Raw genomic sequence first — 17211 nt, forward strand, 5'->3', positions numbered from 1 at the left:
ATAAATGTTGCACCTTATTAATTCAGAATCTAAATTTTTTTATTTTTGGACATCAATTTTAAAGATTTTTACGGATTACTTATTTCATATGTATTTATTATTTTTTAAGATTTGCTCAAAATAAAAGAGTGGATAAGCGAGGTAATTGAAATATTTTTCGAATAATTATTTCACTATTCATTGAAATTTAGTACTTATCATTGCATATTTTACAACTAAAAATTTAACAAATATTAATATTTTAATCAAATGGGAGCTATTAAAATTAATTATGAATTAAATAGTTTATGATTATTTATTTATTTTTTTTTTTTTTTTTTTTTGAAAAGGCAAATTAACTGCCTATATTACGAATTGTGACTTTTTTTTTTCTGGAAAAGCATGATAACTGCAGCTTAAAATTAATGTTGCACCTTATTAATTCAGAATTTAAACTTCACTTTTTGGACATCAATTTTAAAGTTTTTTACAGATTATTTATTTTATATGTATTTATTATTTTTTAAGATTTGCTGAAAATAAAAAAGTGGATAAGCGAGGTAATTGAAATATTTTTCGAATAATTATTTCACTATGCATTGAAATTTAGTACTTATCATTACATATTTTACAACTAAGAATTTAACAAATATTGATATTTTAATCAAATAGGAGCTATTAAAATAATTATGAGTTAAATAGTTTATGATTTTTTTTTTTTTTTTTTTTGAAATGGCAAATTAACTGCCTATGTTATGAATTGTGACTTTTTTTTTTCTGGAAGGGCATGATAACTGCAGCTTAAAATAAATGTTGCACCTTATTAATTCAGAATCTAAATTTTTTTATTTTTGGACATCAATTTTAAAGATTTTTACGGATTACTTATTTCATATGTATTTATTATTTTTTAAGATTTGCTCAAAATAAAAGAGTGGATAAGCGAGGTAATTGAAATATTTTTCGAATAATTATTTCACTATTCATTGAAATTTAGTACTTATCATTGCATATTTTACAACTAAAAATTTAACAAATATTAATATTTTAATCAAATGGGAGCTATTAAAATTAATTATGAATTAAATAGTTTATGATTATTTATTTATTTTTTTTTTTTTTTTTTTTGAAAAGGCAAATTAACTGCCTATATTACGAATTGTGACTTTTTTTTTTCTGGAAAAGCATGATAACTGCAGCTTAAAATTAATGTTGCACCTTATTAATTCAGAATTTAAACTTCACTTTTTGGACATCAATTTTAAAGTTTTTTACAGATTATTTATTTTATATGTATTTATTATTTTTTAAGATTTGCTGAAAATAAAAAAGTGGATAAGCGAGGTAATTGAAATATTTTTCGAATAATTATTTCACTATGCATTGAAATTTAGTACTTATCATTACATATTTTACAACTAAGAATTTAACAAATATTGATATTTTAATCAAATAGGAGCTATTAAAATAATTATGAGTTAAATAGTTTATGATTTTTTTTTTTTTTTTTGAAATGGCAAATTAACTGCCTATGTTATGAATTGTGACTTTTTTTTTTCTGGAAGGGCATGATAACTGCAGCTTAAAATAAATGTTGCACCTTATTAATTCAGAATCTAAATTTTTTTATTTTTGGACATCAATTTTAAAGATTTTTACGGATTACTTATTTCATATGTATTTATTATTTTTTAAGATTTGCTCAAAATAAAAGAGTGGATAAGCGAGGTAATTGAAATATTTTTCGAATAATTATTTCACTATTCATTGAAATTTAGTACTTATCATTGCATATTTTACAACTAAAAATTTAACAAATATTAATATTTTAATCAAATGGGAGCTATTAAAATTAATTATGAATTAAATAGTTTATGATTATTTATTTATTTTTTTTTTTTTTTTTTTTTTGAAAAGGCAAATTAACTGCCTATATTACGAATTGTGACTTTTTTTTTTCTGGAAAAGCATGATAACTGCAGCTTAAAATTAATGTTGCACCTTATTAATTCAGAATTTAAACTTCACTTTTTGGACATCAATTTTAAAGTTTTTTACAGATTATTTATTTTATATGTATTTATTATTTTTTAAGATTTGCTGAAAATAAAAAAGTGGATAAGCGAGGTAATTGAAATATTTTTCGAATAATTATTTCACTATGCATTGAAATTTAGTACTTATCATTACATATTTTACAACTAAGAATTTAACAAATATTGATATTTTAATCAAATAGGAGCTATTAAAATAATTATGAGTTAAATAGTTTATGATTTTTTTTTTTTTTTGAAATGGCAAATTAACTGCCTATGTTATGAATTGTGACTTTTTTTTTTCTGGAAGGGCATGATAACTGCAGCTTAAAATAAATGTTGCACCTTATTAATTCAGAATCTAAATTTTTTTATTTTTGGACATCAATTTTAAAGATTTTTACGGATTACTTATTTCATATGTATTTATTATTTTTTAAGATTTGCTCAAAATAAAAGAGTGGATAAGCGAGGTAATTGAAATATTTTTCGAATAATTATTTCACTATTCATTGAAATTTAGTACTTATCATTGCATATTTTACAACTAAAAATTTAACAAATATTAATATTTTAATCAAATGGGAGCTATTAAAATTAATTATGAATTAAATAGTTTATGATTATTTATTTATTTTTTTTTTTTTTTTTTTGAAAAGGCAAATTAACTGCCTATATTACGAATTGTGACTTTTTTTTTTCTGGAAAAGCATGATAACTGCAGCTTAAAATTAATGTTGCACCTTATTAATTCAGAATTTAAACTTCACTTTTTGGACATCAATTTTAAAGTTTTTTACAGATTATTTATTTTATATGTATTTATTATTTTTTAAGATTTGCTGAAAATAAAAAAGTGGATAAGCGAGGTAATTGAAATATTTTTCGAATAATTATTTCACTATGCATTGAAATTTAGTACTTATCATTACATATTTTACAACTAAGAATTTAACAAATATTGATATTTTAATCAAATAGGAGCTATTAAAATAATTATGAGTTAAATAGTTTATGATTTTTTTTTTTTTTTTTGAAATGGCAAATTAACTGCCTATGTTATGAATTGTGACTTTTTTTTTTCTGGAAGGGCATGATAACTGCAGCTTAAAATAAATGTTGCACCTTATTAATTCAGAATCTAAATTTTTTTATTTTTGGACATCAATTTTAAAGATTTTTACGGATTACTTATTTCATATGTATTTATTATTTTTTAAGATTTGCTCAAAATAAAAGAGTGGATAAGCGAGGTAATTGAAATATTTTTCGAATAATTATTTCACTATTCATTGAAATTTAGTACTTATCATTGCATATTTTACAACTAAAAATTTAACAAATATTAATATTTTAATCAAATGGGAGCTATTAAAATTAATTATGAATTAAATAGTTTATGATTATTTATTTATTTATTTTTTTTTTTTTTTTGAAAAGGCAAATTAACTGCCTATATTACGAATTGTGACTTTTTTTTTTCTGGAAAAGCATGATAACTGCAGCTTAAAATTAATGTTGCACCTTATTAATTCAGAATTTAAACTTCACTTTTTGGACATCAATTTTAAAGTTTTTTACAGATTATTTATTTTATATGTATTTATTATTTTTTAAGATTTGCTGAAAATAAAAAAGTGGATAAGCGAGGTAATTGAAATATTTTTCGAATAATTATTTCACTATGCATTGAAATTTAGTACTTATCATTACATATTTTACAACTAAGAATTTAACAAATATTGATATTTTAATCAAATAGGAGCTATTAAAATAATTATGAGTTAAATAGTTTATGATTTTTTTTTTTTTTTTTGAAATGGCAAATTAACTGCCTATGTTATGAATTGTGACTTTTTTTTTTCTGGAAGGGCATGATAACTGCAGCTTAAAATAAATGTTGCACCTTATTAATTCAGAATCTAAATTTTTTTATTTTTGGACATCAATTTTAAAGATTTTTACGGATTACTTATTTCATATGTATTTATTATTTTTTAAGATTTGCTCAAAATAAAAGAGTGGATAAGCGAGGTAATTGAAATATTTTTCGAATAATTATTTCACTATGCATGGAAATTTAGTACTTATCATTGCATATTTTACAACAAGAAATTTAACAAATATTGATATTTTAATCAAATAGGAGCTATTAAAATTAATTGTGAATTAGATAGTTTATGATTTTTTTTTTTTTTTTTTTTTTTTTTGGAAATGGCAAATTAACTGCCCATGTTATGAATTGTGACTTTTTTTTTCTTCTGGAAAAGCATGATAACTGCAGCTTAAAATGAATGTTGCACCTTATTAATTCAAAATTTAAATTTCACTTTCTACTGAAAAGCTGAATATCACACTAAAAACATTATTTATTACGATTTAGATATACTGTAAAGCCGTCTTTTAAATCATTTTAATAATTTATTATTTCAAGAATTTTAAACACTTGAAAACTTTTGTAACTGGCAATAAAATATGATAGATCAAATCTCTTTTAAATTGAATCAAAAACCCTCTTTTCAAATATCTTCTCTTTACTTCCTTCGATTATTCAAAATAACAATACAAAAATCCGATTTCTAAAAAAAAGGTTATCAGCTTAGTCTTGTTGCATTTATGTCAGAGATTTGAAATCAATCAATCCACTATTTCTAAGGGGTGGGCAAACAAGGCTTAACTTCAGGTGTGAAGCCCTGAATGAACAATGCCTCTTTCTTGTGATAATTGGGGGTTGTGGTTAAGTAAATGACAAGACTTGAATAGGATGAAATATTCCCCTATCTTTAGAGCTATGAAAATTGCTGGAACTCCCTGAAAGCTTTTCTGTCAGGATTTAAGATTTATTTAAATAAGGAAGGTAAGTGTAACAACGTGATGAAATAAACGAGATTTTTTTTTATAAAAATTTACTTCCTATTTTTCTATGTAAGAAAATAATAGAAATAATTTCTCCTTATATTTTTCCTTATTTATTTAAATAAGGAAGGTAAGTGAAACAACGTGATGAAATAAACGAGATTTTTTCTAATAAAAATTTACTTCTTATTTTTCTATGTAAGAAAATAATAGAAATAATTTCTCCTTATATTTTTAGTTCCCCTTATATTTTTCTTTATTTATTTAAATAAGGAAGGTAAGTGAAACAACGTGATGAAATAAACGAGATTTTTTTTTAATATATAAAAATTTACTTCTTACTTTTCTATGTTTAAAAAAATTAATAGAAATAAGTTCTCCTTATATTTGTAGAATTACAGTCGATGTTCGATAAATCAAAACGACGGACAACCTGCCAAGAAAAAAAAAAATGGTCGCTATAACATAAGATTGTAATTAGTCTATATATTTACTTATAATACTTGAATTATTCTGGTAAAAAACATGCCATGTTTTTTTCCAAATATTATATCATTTTTATAACTGCTGTGAGAATGCAGCATTTACTCGTAACTGTTAGGTCAAGTTTAGTCTATCAATAGCCAGCGCCCTCTATGCTTTTCTGAAAATGGCGCACAGAGCCAACATGGAGAAAAGCCACAGTTACAGTTTTGTGAAAATAAAAATCGTTTGTGGTCTACTTTTTTAATATTTAAAAACTTACTCCAATGCTCTATTATCTGGTCTTATAAAATGAAAAAAGAAGAAGAAATAGTCAGTGATTCTTGATAATTTTCATCCAGGAGGGAAAATGGCGCCAAATTGGCAATTTTTAAAATGGTTTAATAACTTTTAAGATACTTAAATTATTTGTCCGTTTTAATGCCCATATAATTCTTTACGCCAAGATGGCATACACAGTATAAAATTTTAGCTTTGGTTCAAGTGTAAGCCGCTTAAACAATGGCCTTTTTTATTTTCCTTGGCGAAGAGTTTCGATTGAAATTCGCAGTTTTTTTACGCCAATAAAGTGAAAGTATTATTTAATATAGTACATTAAAATTAATGGTCAAAAATACTTTTAAATTGCTTAATATTGCGCATAAACTTTAGCCTGCCATTCAGTGCTTTTTTTTTTTTCAGATTATGACATTTTGCTTCAAGAGAACTACGTCATGAGATTAGAACTTTTTGTTCTTTTACTTTTAAAATTACGTCACGATTTTTAATTATTATAAGAAGTGTTTTTAGAGTTCCTTAATAATTTAGCAATTTATGTTATTCTTCTATCCACTTCCTTTACTAAAAATTAATTCTGCTCAAAGCATATAGCGTTACACTGGTTAGAAGCAGCCATTTTCGCTAAATAACATGAGCCTATACCAGAGAACTGAGTCAAACTTAAATCCAGAAGAATATTATCGCGTTTTAACTCCAAAATAAACCAATTCTCACAAAAAGAGTGCATGCATTTTTCAATATGATTAAAAAAGTAAATATATGAATAAATCCTAGAAAAAGAAATTTTGGAAGGTGTTAAAATTATACTACATGAAACTCCAATTTTCAAATGATCTAGCAATACAATAAACTTCTGATTCTCAATAATGGTAAGCAATCGATATTTCAAGATTCTTCTGAACATAGATTACGAACAGGACCTCATGGGTTTAGAATAGGGGACTCTGTTTCACTCTTTCTCATTCAAAGAGCAAACATGATGTTTACTGAGCGGTAGCGTCAAAAATAAATAAATAAATAAAATAAAATAAAAATATTACATAATAAATAAATAAATAAAATTTCATTGATTGACTCTTTGTCAATAAAAAAAAATGTAACTTTTGCAAACGCAAAAATGTCTAACACCTGTGTCTGGAGCGATTTGCTGTTCATTAACAAAAATAAAATAAAAAATAAAAAAAAAAAATTTAAAACTTCTTTCGTTATATTAGAGCGAACAGTTTAATTCGAACGCTCTAATGAGTGTTAAAATAACATTGCGTCTATGGAACAAGCAAACGGGACTTTATGTAACTGTCGTAATAATGGAAGGGTCGCACTAATGGGGGTCGTATTAAAGAGCGTAATCTGTATTAGTAATATCGATTTTTCATTATCATTATGTTTAAAACAAAGAATGTTTAATTTAAATTTTAATAAGCTATTTTATTTTAATTAATTTTAAATATTTCAATGACTAATATGATTTTAAAAAAACTTTAATGTTGATAAATGTTAATAGTTCGTAAAGAAGTTCCCTCGCAAAAGCCAGTATCACGTACCAGAGTCATGGGGGTATAAACCTCCACAATTTTGAAACGAACGGAATGATGCTGCCCGTGTTTTCAGTATTGCGCACCAACCGCTTTTACCTCTCAGACCCAGCTATCTGAAGATGGGTGGGCTTCAAACCGCTATCAGGTTTAGAATTCCGGTCCTTATTATTAAATAAATTTTTAAAATCTAATAATAAGTAGTACTAACTAAGTAGATGACAAATTATAAGTCTACTGAGTATTGATTATTGAAACAAATCGAATTAAGAAGAATGTGTCAATATATTCGCTATTTTAGATAAAGTAAAACAAAGGAAACTAATAAAAATTTTGAAATCATTTTTTTTAAATCAAAAAATTAGTAGATCTGACAGAAAAAAACCCATCCTTCTATATGATAAGAAAAGCCATTTCAACTATGAACCATATTAATTATTATTAATATGAACCATATTAATGATACGTTCGTGTATCAATTAGTTAACATTGTCATGCAATACGTTAAAAATAAATACAAATAATAAGCATATAAAAAATAGCTTAAATACAAACCCATTACATGTAAGTTTAAATATGAAAGTATTGCATATAAACTCGTGTAAAACATGTAATTATTGAAAAACTATAGTGCGTCTAATAATTCGATCTAATTATTATAATATTCTATATTTATATAATAAATCGTCTAATTGTCAAATTTATGTAATATATCGCCTAATTTAACCAATTGGTACCCGAACGTAAGCAACTGCAAACCGGTTTCAGTCACGTGAAAACAATTATAATATCAACTGATAATTAAGATTTTACATAGAATCTCATAGAGCGACTAATAATTTGGTTAGGGACTGTAATTATTGTAATTAATAACAAATACATTTATTAAAAATTGTTAACATGGTAAAGTATAAAAAAAAAGAAACTTGCATACCTAACTGTAGAACGAGAAATTGAAATTCCTTATTACCACATATATTTGACACAATAAAATGCAGTACACGTGCAAAACAAAAAAAACGCAGCTTACCTCTTTCTAGATTTTAGTGAACAAACGGGTGATACTAAACGGTCATTTTTCTTAAATAAATTTTATTCCTGAACGATGTTGACGATTTCGACGTCATGACTCACTCTAGTGGAGAATTTCTTTACTTTCCCAATAGCCCCTGACAACTGAGTCCATTTTACGAACTGAAGTTATGTCACCTTATGAATATTTACGTAACACCATTTTCTTTTGGTGATTCCATGTTATTTCTATCGATAAAGTGGCAACCAAGTGTGGGATATTGTATTTCGTAAAGAATATTGTATTTGTTGTTGAAACTGAAGTGTCAACAACATCAGCGAATCTAATTACGAACGATTTTATGGAAGGAAATCTGTATTGTTTAGTTTGAAATATTTAAGATGAAATTTCTGATTTGACGTTTTTATGATTCTTTTTTAGTTTTTTAAGTACACGTTTGTAAATTGTTCTAATTTAGGAGATCTTATTTATTACCTTTTAAAAAATAAGTGTATGAAATTTTTTATATTAAGATTTTGTAATATACAAGCAATGGAGTGAATGACATTTTTCCACCTAAAGTTATTTATTTCTAACGTTAGGTTAAGTTTATCAACTTTTATGTTGACGCTTGCATAACCCACTTTTTTTTCCTTCAAAATATAATAACATGGCTCCTTTCAAATTTTTGGACTTCTTACAATTGGGTATAATATGAAAAAAGCACAACTACTTCCACTTACTAGGAATAACATTTACCTTTTAGTTTAATTAATAAACTGAGTTTTAAATATGCTTACTAAATTCATAAACTTCGGTAAAACAACAATATAAATTATTTCCAAAGGAACTAGACTAATATAATTCCAACCTGGCGAGTAGCGACTTATAACAAGACACTTCGTTTGATGCTTTTACTTGTTGCTAGAAATCAGGTTCGCAGAAAATGCTGTTTACTAGTTAAATTTAGTAGGAATAACACGATCTGTGACGTAGGCTATAGTATACACAATTAAGAGTGGGAAATAACATCGGAAAATGTACATTATGTGTTCAGATAGTTCCTGGATATGAATTTAATTGTATACATAAGTACGTGTAAAAAGTACTATTTATACATAAAAATTTTGCAACTTTGAACTATTTATTCGATTGACTCGTGTACAGTCTCATTTCGTTTATTCTAAAAAATAGATAGGACGCAATATCTTATACTTGTTAAAATAATAATATCAGATGCGTTTATATGTACAAATTATTAGACGCACTATAAGAGTCTATGTAAAAATCTTAATTATCAGATGATACTATACAGCTTTATTGTTTATACCCAACTGAAACTAGTTTGCACTTGATTACGTTAGTGTATGAATTGGTTAACATTGTAATGCAATACGTTAAAAATAAATACAAATAGGAAGTATATAAAAAGTAACCTGAATAAGAACTCATTAAATGCATGTTTATACAGTAGGGAACCGATTATCCGGAACGGTCGGGACCATCGCTATTCCGGATAACTGATTTTTCCAGTTTTCTGAATCGCTACAAAAAGCCGTTTTTTTTATTGCTAAACCCAACTAAAAAAAATATATATATATTTGCAAATAATCTTAAAAATAAGAAAAAACGATGAAGTAATACACTAATGATTATTTCCAAAATGATGGTAAGGTAAACATCTTTAAAAAAAGAAAGAAAAATCGTAAAATCTTATGAGGAAAAAATTTTTTTTTTTTAAAAATGGCGAGAAAATTTATCGAATTTCGTTCCGGTTTTTTGGTTTTCCGGTTTTCTGATTTCCGGATAACGGGTTCTGTACTGTATAAAAAAGTATTACATACAAACTCGTGCAACACATGCAATTACTAAAAAACTACAGTGCGTTTAATAATTTGGTCTAATTATTATAATATACTAATATAATACCCGATATAATAATTATTCTATATTTATATAACATATCGTCTAATATATCTAATCGTCGAATTTATATTAATCTATCGTCTAATTAGGCCAATTGATACACGATTGAAAGCAAATACAAATCGGTTTGAGTCGCGTAAAAGCAATAAAGCTGTATAGTATCACTTGATAATTATAAGATTTTACAAGGAATATTATAGTCAGTCTAATAATTTCTCCAGGGTATTGTATTATGCAAACCTTTATACATTTTAACTTTTGGTTCAAATTTCTCGGGATTAGTTTCATTCAATTCAAGGAAAAAACATACATTAGAAAATAATGTATCACTTACCTGTCAAGAGGAAATTTAACTCTCCTCCTCAAATCATCACCATTTTCCTCAGAAAAGGGGAAAGAAAGTATATTTTCTGCCCCTCCCCCTTGTAAGAGAGCTTTTAAATACCAATTATAATAACATACAGAGATTTCCATGTAAAAAAAAATTTTGTTTTTTAGACGATGAAGACTATTTTTATTGGACTGCGAAGAGATATTGTATAAGAAAAATCGAATTTTTAGCATTTTCTTCCTAATTTAATACTTTCTTCCTAATATTTATTATTTTTTTTCATTTTATTTAAGAGTAGTCGAAAAAAAAATTTGAATTGTAAGACATACAGTTTTTAACATCATTTTGAAGAATGTAAAATGCAACATTTGAACAAAATCGGGAGAATAGTTTTTGAGAAATCGGATTTTTTAAAACGCGTATGCAAAAAGTTTGATTTCTCAGAAACTACTTTTATTAAAAGAAAAAATCGAAAAAATATTTTCTCAGAAACTCAAAATGTTATGATTAACGTAAAATAAACGCTATACAAAAACTTTCCTGAAATTGAAAATTTTTTTTCTTAACGTTATTACTTAAAAATATCCTTTAAAATAGTATTTCAATAATATTAGGATAATAAACCGTTTCAAGCTAGCGATTTTTGATTGATAAAAATACTTAACTGCGACCTTGTTTTAACCTGAAAATAAACCACCCAAGTAGATTAACAGTTCACAAAAAGGGTGAATAAAATTTTCAATGGAAAAAAGTATGGTTGATATCGTATCTTTTGAAAAGTAATATACATAGACTGTGAATGCATCCTCTCAAACTAATGAATGCATTTAAGACTTCATGCTGATTTCCACGTGACAGTGCTTTGTCACCTGACAGTGCTACACTTTTCGTTATCAGTGCCAAGTAATACATATTTCACGAACGTTTTGACCATTGATTTAGACCACCGGAGATCGAAATCTAGGGAGGCGGTCGAGAGTGACCGTAAAATCGAACATCCTTAACTCCTTAATTTAAAGATAATTTAAGATATTTGAATTATATATACAATAATGGGGGCCGCAATTAAAAACACCAGTCAAATGGCGGGCAGCAAGTTTATCTAAATTTGATATAGGGCTCTTTTATGTTTGAAGGAACATTCAGATTACAGTTAGATTTTTATCAAAGTTTTTTTAATATTAAAAAGCAAAATAACAAGCATTGCAAATAATTCTTGTTACGTATCATTTTGAATCTTCTCTTAATGAAAAACTTAATGAAAAGATTTTTTTTTTCTTTTAAATTTAATTCTGAGATAAATTAAAAATTTTTCGACTAATCAGGAATTATAGCAACAAAAAAAAAATTCTCGAGCATCTGAAATTGAATTTTTTTTTTCCTTTCCGCTCATACGATATTCAATTCAAGGAATTTAAATAAAACATGATATTCATTCCCTTTTTCACGCGTTTTAAAATTTAAAAATGTAAATAAATTTCGTCCAAAATGAGTGGTTTCAGAAAGTTAAATGGGAGAGTTTCCTCGAGAAAATTTGTGATACGAACATGCTAAATTATATTCACATAATACGAAAAAAAATTTATAAATAAAACGAAATAAAAAAGAGCAGCATACACGATTATTTTCGTATTTGAATAAATATTTTCTTGGATGCAAAACCTGAGAAATAAAACTTTTTGCCCCGTTGGTATATAAAATCTCACAGAAACGAAGAAATTAGGTTTTTTAAACCGAAAGAAAAGTATTTTAAACCCATATAGATTTTTCACGAAAATTGTGCTAAAAACATGACAACTAATATATTTTAGTTCGCGGGGTACAAAAAAGGCTTGGCAGGCGGATGCGGCTCGCGTGCCTTCCAGTTGGTAACCACTGATATAAAATAATGGTTCCAGTTTCAAATAATTTATTTGAAATTTTTGCTGAATCACAATAAATTCGTTCGCTGTATTGGAATGAACGGTGCGGGCTGCACGGACGCTGTATGACTTAAAAATACGATTTTTTTTTTACATTTGGTTTCACCGGAACTATTCAACCAACTTAACTTAAATTTTGAATTTTTCCATGTAAAATTGTATACTTCAAAAATGATGTAAAAAATTATATACCTTACAATTCAAATTTTTTCAAGTTATATTAAATAGATTAATCAAAATTTACAAATATTTACTAAAATTTATGTTTGGCATGAAATTATTATTGTGGGTAAACGAATTTTATAATTATGCGTAAATTTTTTCAATTCGTTTAAAAGGTTCCTGAGGTATGGTGAACTACGCAAAAAGTTATATTAACATTGTGGAGTACAAACTTAGGATTGTTCTTCTGACCAAACTATGGCAACCATACGTCCAGGATTGCGGCTACCCCCTATATATTCGGAGGTTTGAAATCCGAATCAGTTAAAAAAAAAGGTATGCTTATTCAGAGAGAGTACGTTTTTGTCCCTGATTTCGTAACTTAAAATACCGTCTTCTCTAATAAATTAGCAAATTTGTGGTCACATCCTAGAACCATTAAGTTTGAGTCCTAGAACGTGAAAATCCGATCATTAGATCAAAAGTTATTCAAGTTTTCTTTTTTTTTTTAATTTTTTTTTTCGGAGCACTTACCCAGTTTGTGAAATATTATTTCATAGTTGAATTATTGACATCGAGTTGAATTATTGATTATCGGTTACTTTTGTTTGAAGGATGTGCAAATATCGTCACTAACATTTTTCATTTTATTTTTAGAACTTTTCTGTTGCCATTTGGAAGTTAGAATTATTTCCAATTGATTTATTTTCACGCCTAGAATTTCCAGTTCAAGTTCTTTTTCGGAATCTGTCATTGAAAAATGATTAATGTCAAAGACCAGAAAAGGAAAATACAATTAAAATAGCTAAAAAATCTCGAATTAGTTGAAAGGAGAAAAAAATTTAGAAATAAAATTTACGATGGCAGTAAAAAAAATGAGAAAGGTTGATAAACTTGTACCTTGTTTTCTGCAAATGCGTGACCTTAAATAAATTTTATCCCCTTTCAGATAAAATATAGTAATATCTGCTGAAGGTTAGTACACACAAAATTAGTTTTATCTTCCTTTTTTAAAAGAGGAAGATATCCCAAACAAAGAATCGTAAATTGAAAATAAAAAACACTTACATAGCAAATAATTTATGTAAAATAATTAAAAATAATATTTAATATTTTTAAAATTACTATAAATGAATGGTGCATAGTAAATAATGTATGTAAAATAATTAAGAACAATAATTAATATTTTTAAAATTACTTTAAATGAATAGTACATAGTAAATAATGTATGTAAAATAATTAAGAACAATATTTAATATTTTTAAAATTACTATAAATGAATGGTACATAGTAAATAATTTATGTAAAATAATTAAGAATGATAATTAATATTTTTAAAATTACAATAAATGAATGGTACATAGTAAAAAATTTTGTAAAATAATTAAGAATGATAATTAATATTTTTAAAATTACAATAAATGAATGGTACATAGCAAATAATGTATGTAAAATAATTAAGAACAATAATTAATATTTTTAAAATTACATTAAATGAATAGTACATAGTAAATAATTTATGTAAAATAATTAAGAATAATATTTAATATTTTTAAAATTACTATAAATGAATGGTACATAGTAAATAATTTATGTAAAATAATTAGAAATAATATTTAATATTTTTAAAATTACTATAAATGAATGGTACATAGTAAATAATGCATGTAAAATAATTAAGAACAATAATTAATATTTTTAAAATTACTTTAAATGAATAGTACATAGTAAATAATGTATGTAAAATAATTAAAAATAATAATTAATATTTTTTAAATTACTATAAATGAATGGTACATAGTAAATAATTTATGTAAAATAATTAAGAACAATAAATAATATTTTTAAAATTACAATAAATGAATGGTACATAGTAAATAATTTTTGTAAAATAATTAAGAATGATAATTATTATTTTTAAAACTACTTTAAATGAATGATTTGCATTAAGAGTAATAGTGGTATTATAAACGTTTCATACACTTTTTAAAACTACATTTTTTGTAGAGGTAAGAATAAACAATTTTAATTTTGTGGGGTTTAAATCTAAAAACGTAGAGCACATCTCTATTTTAAGACATCGTGGGGAAGGGAGAGGTATTCGCTGGTCGAACGTTCTCCTTTCTTCGATTTTCTTAAGGAGGATGGGCTAAAATACAAAAAAAAAAATATTTTTTTTACAATATGAAACATTTTTAAAAAAGTTGTTTCTAAAATTATTATTTTAATTTTATGTCTGTCAATTTTTGAAAGTTTTTCTATAAAATCGGTAGTAATTTCGAGTGATAGAACCATGATCAATGGTACCACTTAAAACACAACATTCACTTTGATTAACATCACGCACAGGTTAAAATTTGAGCTCTATAACTTATCGGAAAGTGATCGAAATTTCGACAGATACCAAGTTCGCTTAAGCGTTGAAATACCTAGAAAAATTCTGCTTAGAGCTGTTCAGTAAATGGTTGATATTTGTATCTTCACTATGTCATCCAACAAAGAATTCCAATTAATATGTAAACACTCTAACTGGTCTATAAGCAGTCAAGGGCAATGGTGGACCACCCCTAGCAGTATGCTGATTGCGCTGCTAGTTGATAACGTTTGTAGGTAGATCTCTCTCCTCATTGACATGTGAGGGGTGCAATTTATAAAAATCAAGCACTAACTTGGCGATAAGCTTCTACTTGGCCAAGAAATATGTCAAAATATATTAGTCCAATTTATTAAATTCGAGTTATTTCAAACAGGATTAGATTTACAATTAGAATATAATACATTTACTGATAGTATTGCATTTATCATTACAATTTTATTATCTTTGTGGGTAAGTTAATTTACAAATGTAATTATAGAACGGGTGAACTTATGCATTTGAGAACATTGTGTTATTCCCTTTTCAACTTTCGATTTATTGTGAATAAAAAATTTGATTAGGACACATTTAAACGCATTATTTTGTTTAAATATAGTACTCAGTGTTTTGTAGTTAAAATTAAGAAACAGTTTCAATCACGAGATATCTTCAGAGTAAGAATGAAATAATTTTTTAAAATTTTACAAAACAGATTTTTTTTATAGTTTTATTCGATGAAGTAAAAATTAGAATATTGAGGGTAACTTTCCAATTTTGGAAAATCGAGTTAATATATTTTCATTTAATTTTTTCTGATATTATGGCATTTTATTAAATTTTATCTTGAAATTTGTTGCAAGATTTTCTTATTAACTCTAAAAATAAAGATAAAAGGTCGAATAATATAAAAATGTCAAATAAGTTACAAACTTTTATTCTTTTATTTTTTAAAAAAATAATTTATAAGAAATTTTTGCAACGCCTTTTATGATAAAAATTATATTTAAAAAAAAAAAAAAAAAAAAAACATGCACTTGGAAAATTAACTGAGACTATGTCGACTCGACACTCATAAGCTAAAAAGTTACACTTAGTATTTTAAGTTTCGCTATTCCGAACAAAACTTTAGAAAAGTTGTTGTTTTTTGAAGCTATTTTGTTTTATAAGACATATCAGGATTTTTATTAAGTGATTAAAGAAAAATAATTGAATTGTGTTAAAAAAATTGTTTCCAATATTTTCTTCTTTTTTTAAATTTTGAATTGACAGCAAAACTCGATATAAGATCATATTTGTATTGCATATAACTATAGAGTAAAGCTTATATTAATCTGCTGATTGACTCATTTATCAACTTAGTAGATAGAAAGAATATGATTTTCAATATATATATAGAAAATCAAATTCTTACTACGATGTTACTGTAAGCAAAACAGAAGAATTTGTTAAAAATCATTTCGAATGAGAAAAAATGTACGAAATAATTCAACTTTATTTTAAGATTTTTCTTTAAAAACACATAAATTAAATTTTAAAAAAATATACTAGATTTTTAAGTTTCTGATTGCTTCTGTCAGGGTTGGCATAAATCACTTCATTTTAGTCATAAATTAAATCCGGATTAAATTTTTTCAATTTTTTAAAAATAAATCACTAATTTAAATCAGTTTAATTTAACTTAAACATAGTTTTTATAAACATTAATTATGAATAAATTTTTTAAAAAATTATTAATTTAAGTTTTACATATTTTCATACAGTATAATTAATAAATACATTCTTAAATGTGTGAATTTTTAAAAAGTCTGATTTAATTGATAATGTATGTTTATTAAGGAAGCTATTTTTTTTTTATTACGGAATAATAAAATGCATATGCATTGAAATCACTATGTTATCCCTTTCATTATAAAATGCATTGATGTAAATAGTGATTTTTTTTTTTTTTTTTAAATAAATCAGTAATTTCAACAAAATTATTAAAAAATATTAATTGAAAAAATATATAATTTAAAATATTTTTTTGCTAAGAAATTTGATTTGAACTGAAAGATTTTTTTACTAAGAAATATCGAAAGGGATATTCATGTAATTATGTTTCAAAATAGACTACATTTAAATAAGAGTGATATGAAACCTTTAAATAGTAATTTTCCATTTAATATGTTTAAAATAATTTTCAAAAAACATATTTCAATTACATCCATTCAGTTTTTTGCTAATTAAAATGCAAAGCTTTTATAACTTATTGAATATAGAGTTAGAGTGCATCAAGACTTCCTCAAACCAGAATGACGTAGTAATGTTTCAATAATGTTTTCTTATCTAAACTAA

Source organism: Parasteatoda tepidariorum, chromosome 4 (assembly GCF_982258835.1).
Source record: "Parasteatoda tepidariorum strain Cologne lab strain chromosome 4, Ptep-v5.0, whole genome shotgun sequence".
NCBI classification, from domain to species: domain Eukaryota; kingdom Metazoa; phylum Arthropoda; class Arachnida; order Araneae; family Theridiidae; genus Parasteatoda; species Parasteatoda tepidariorum.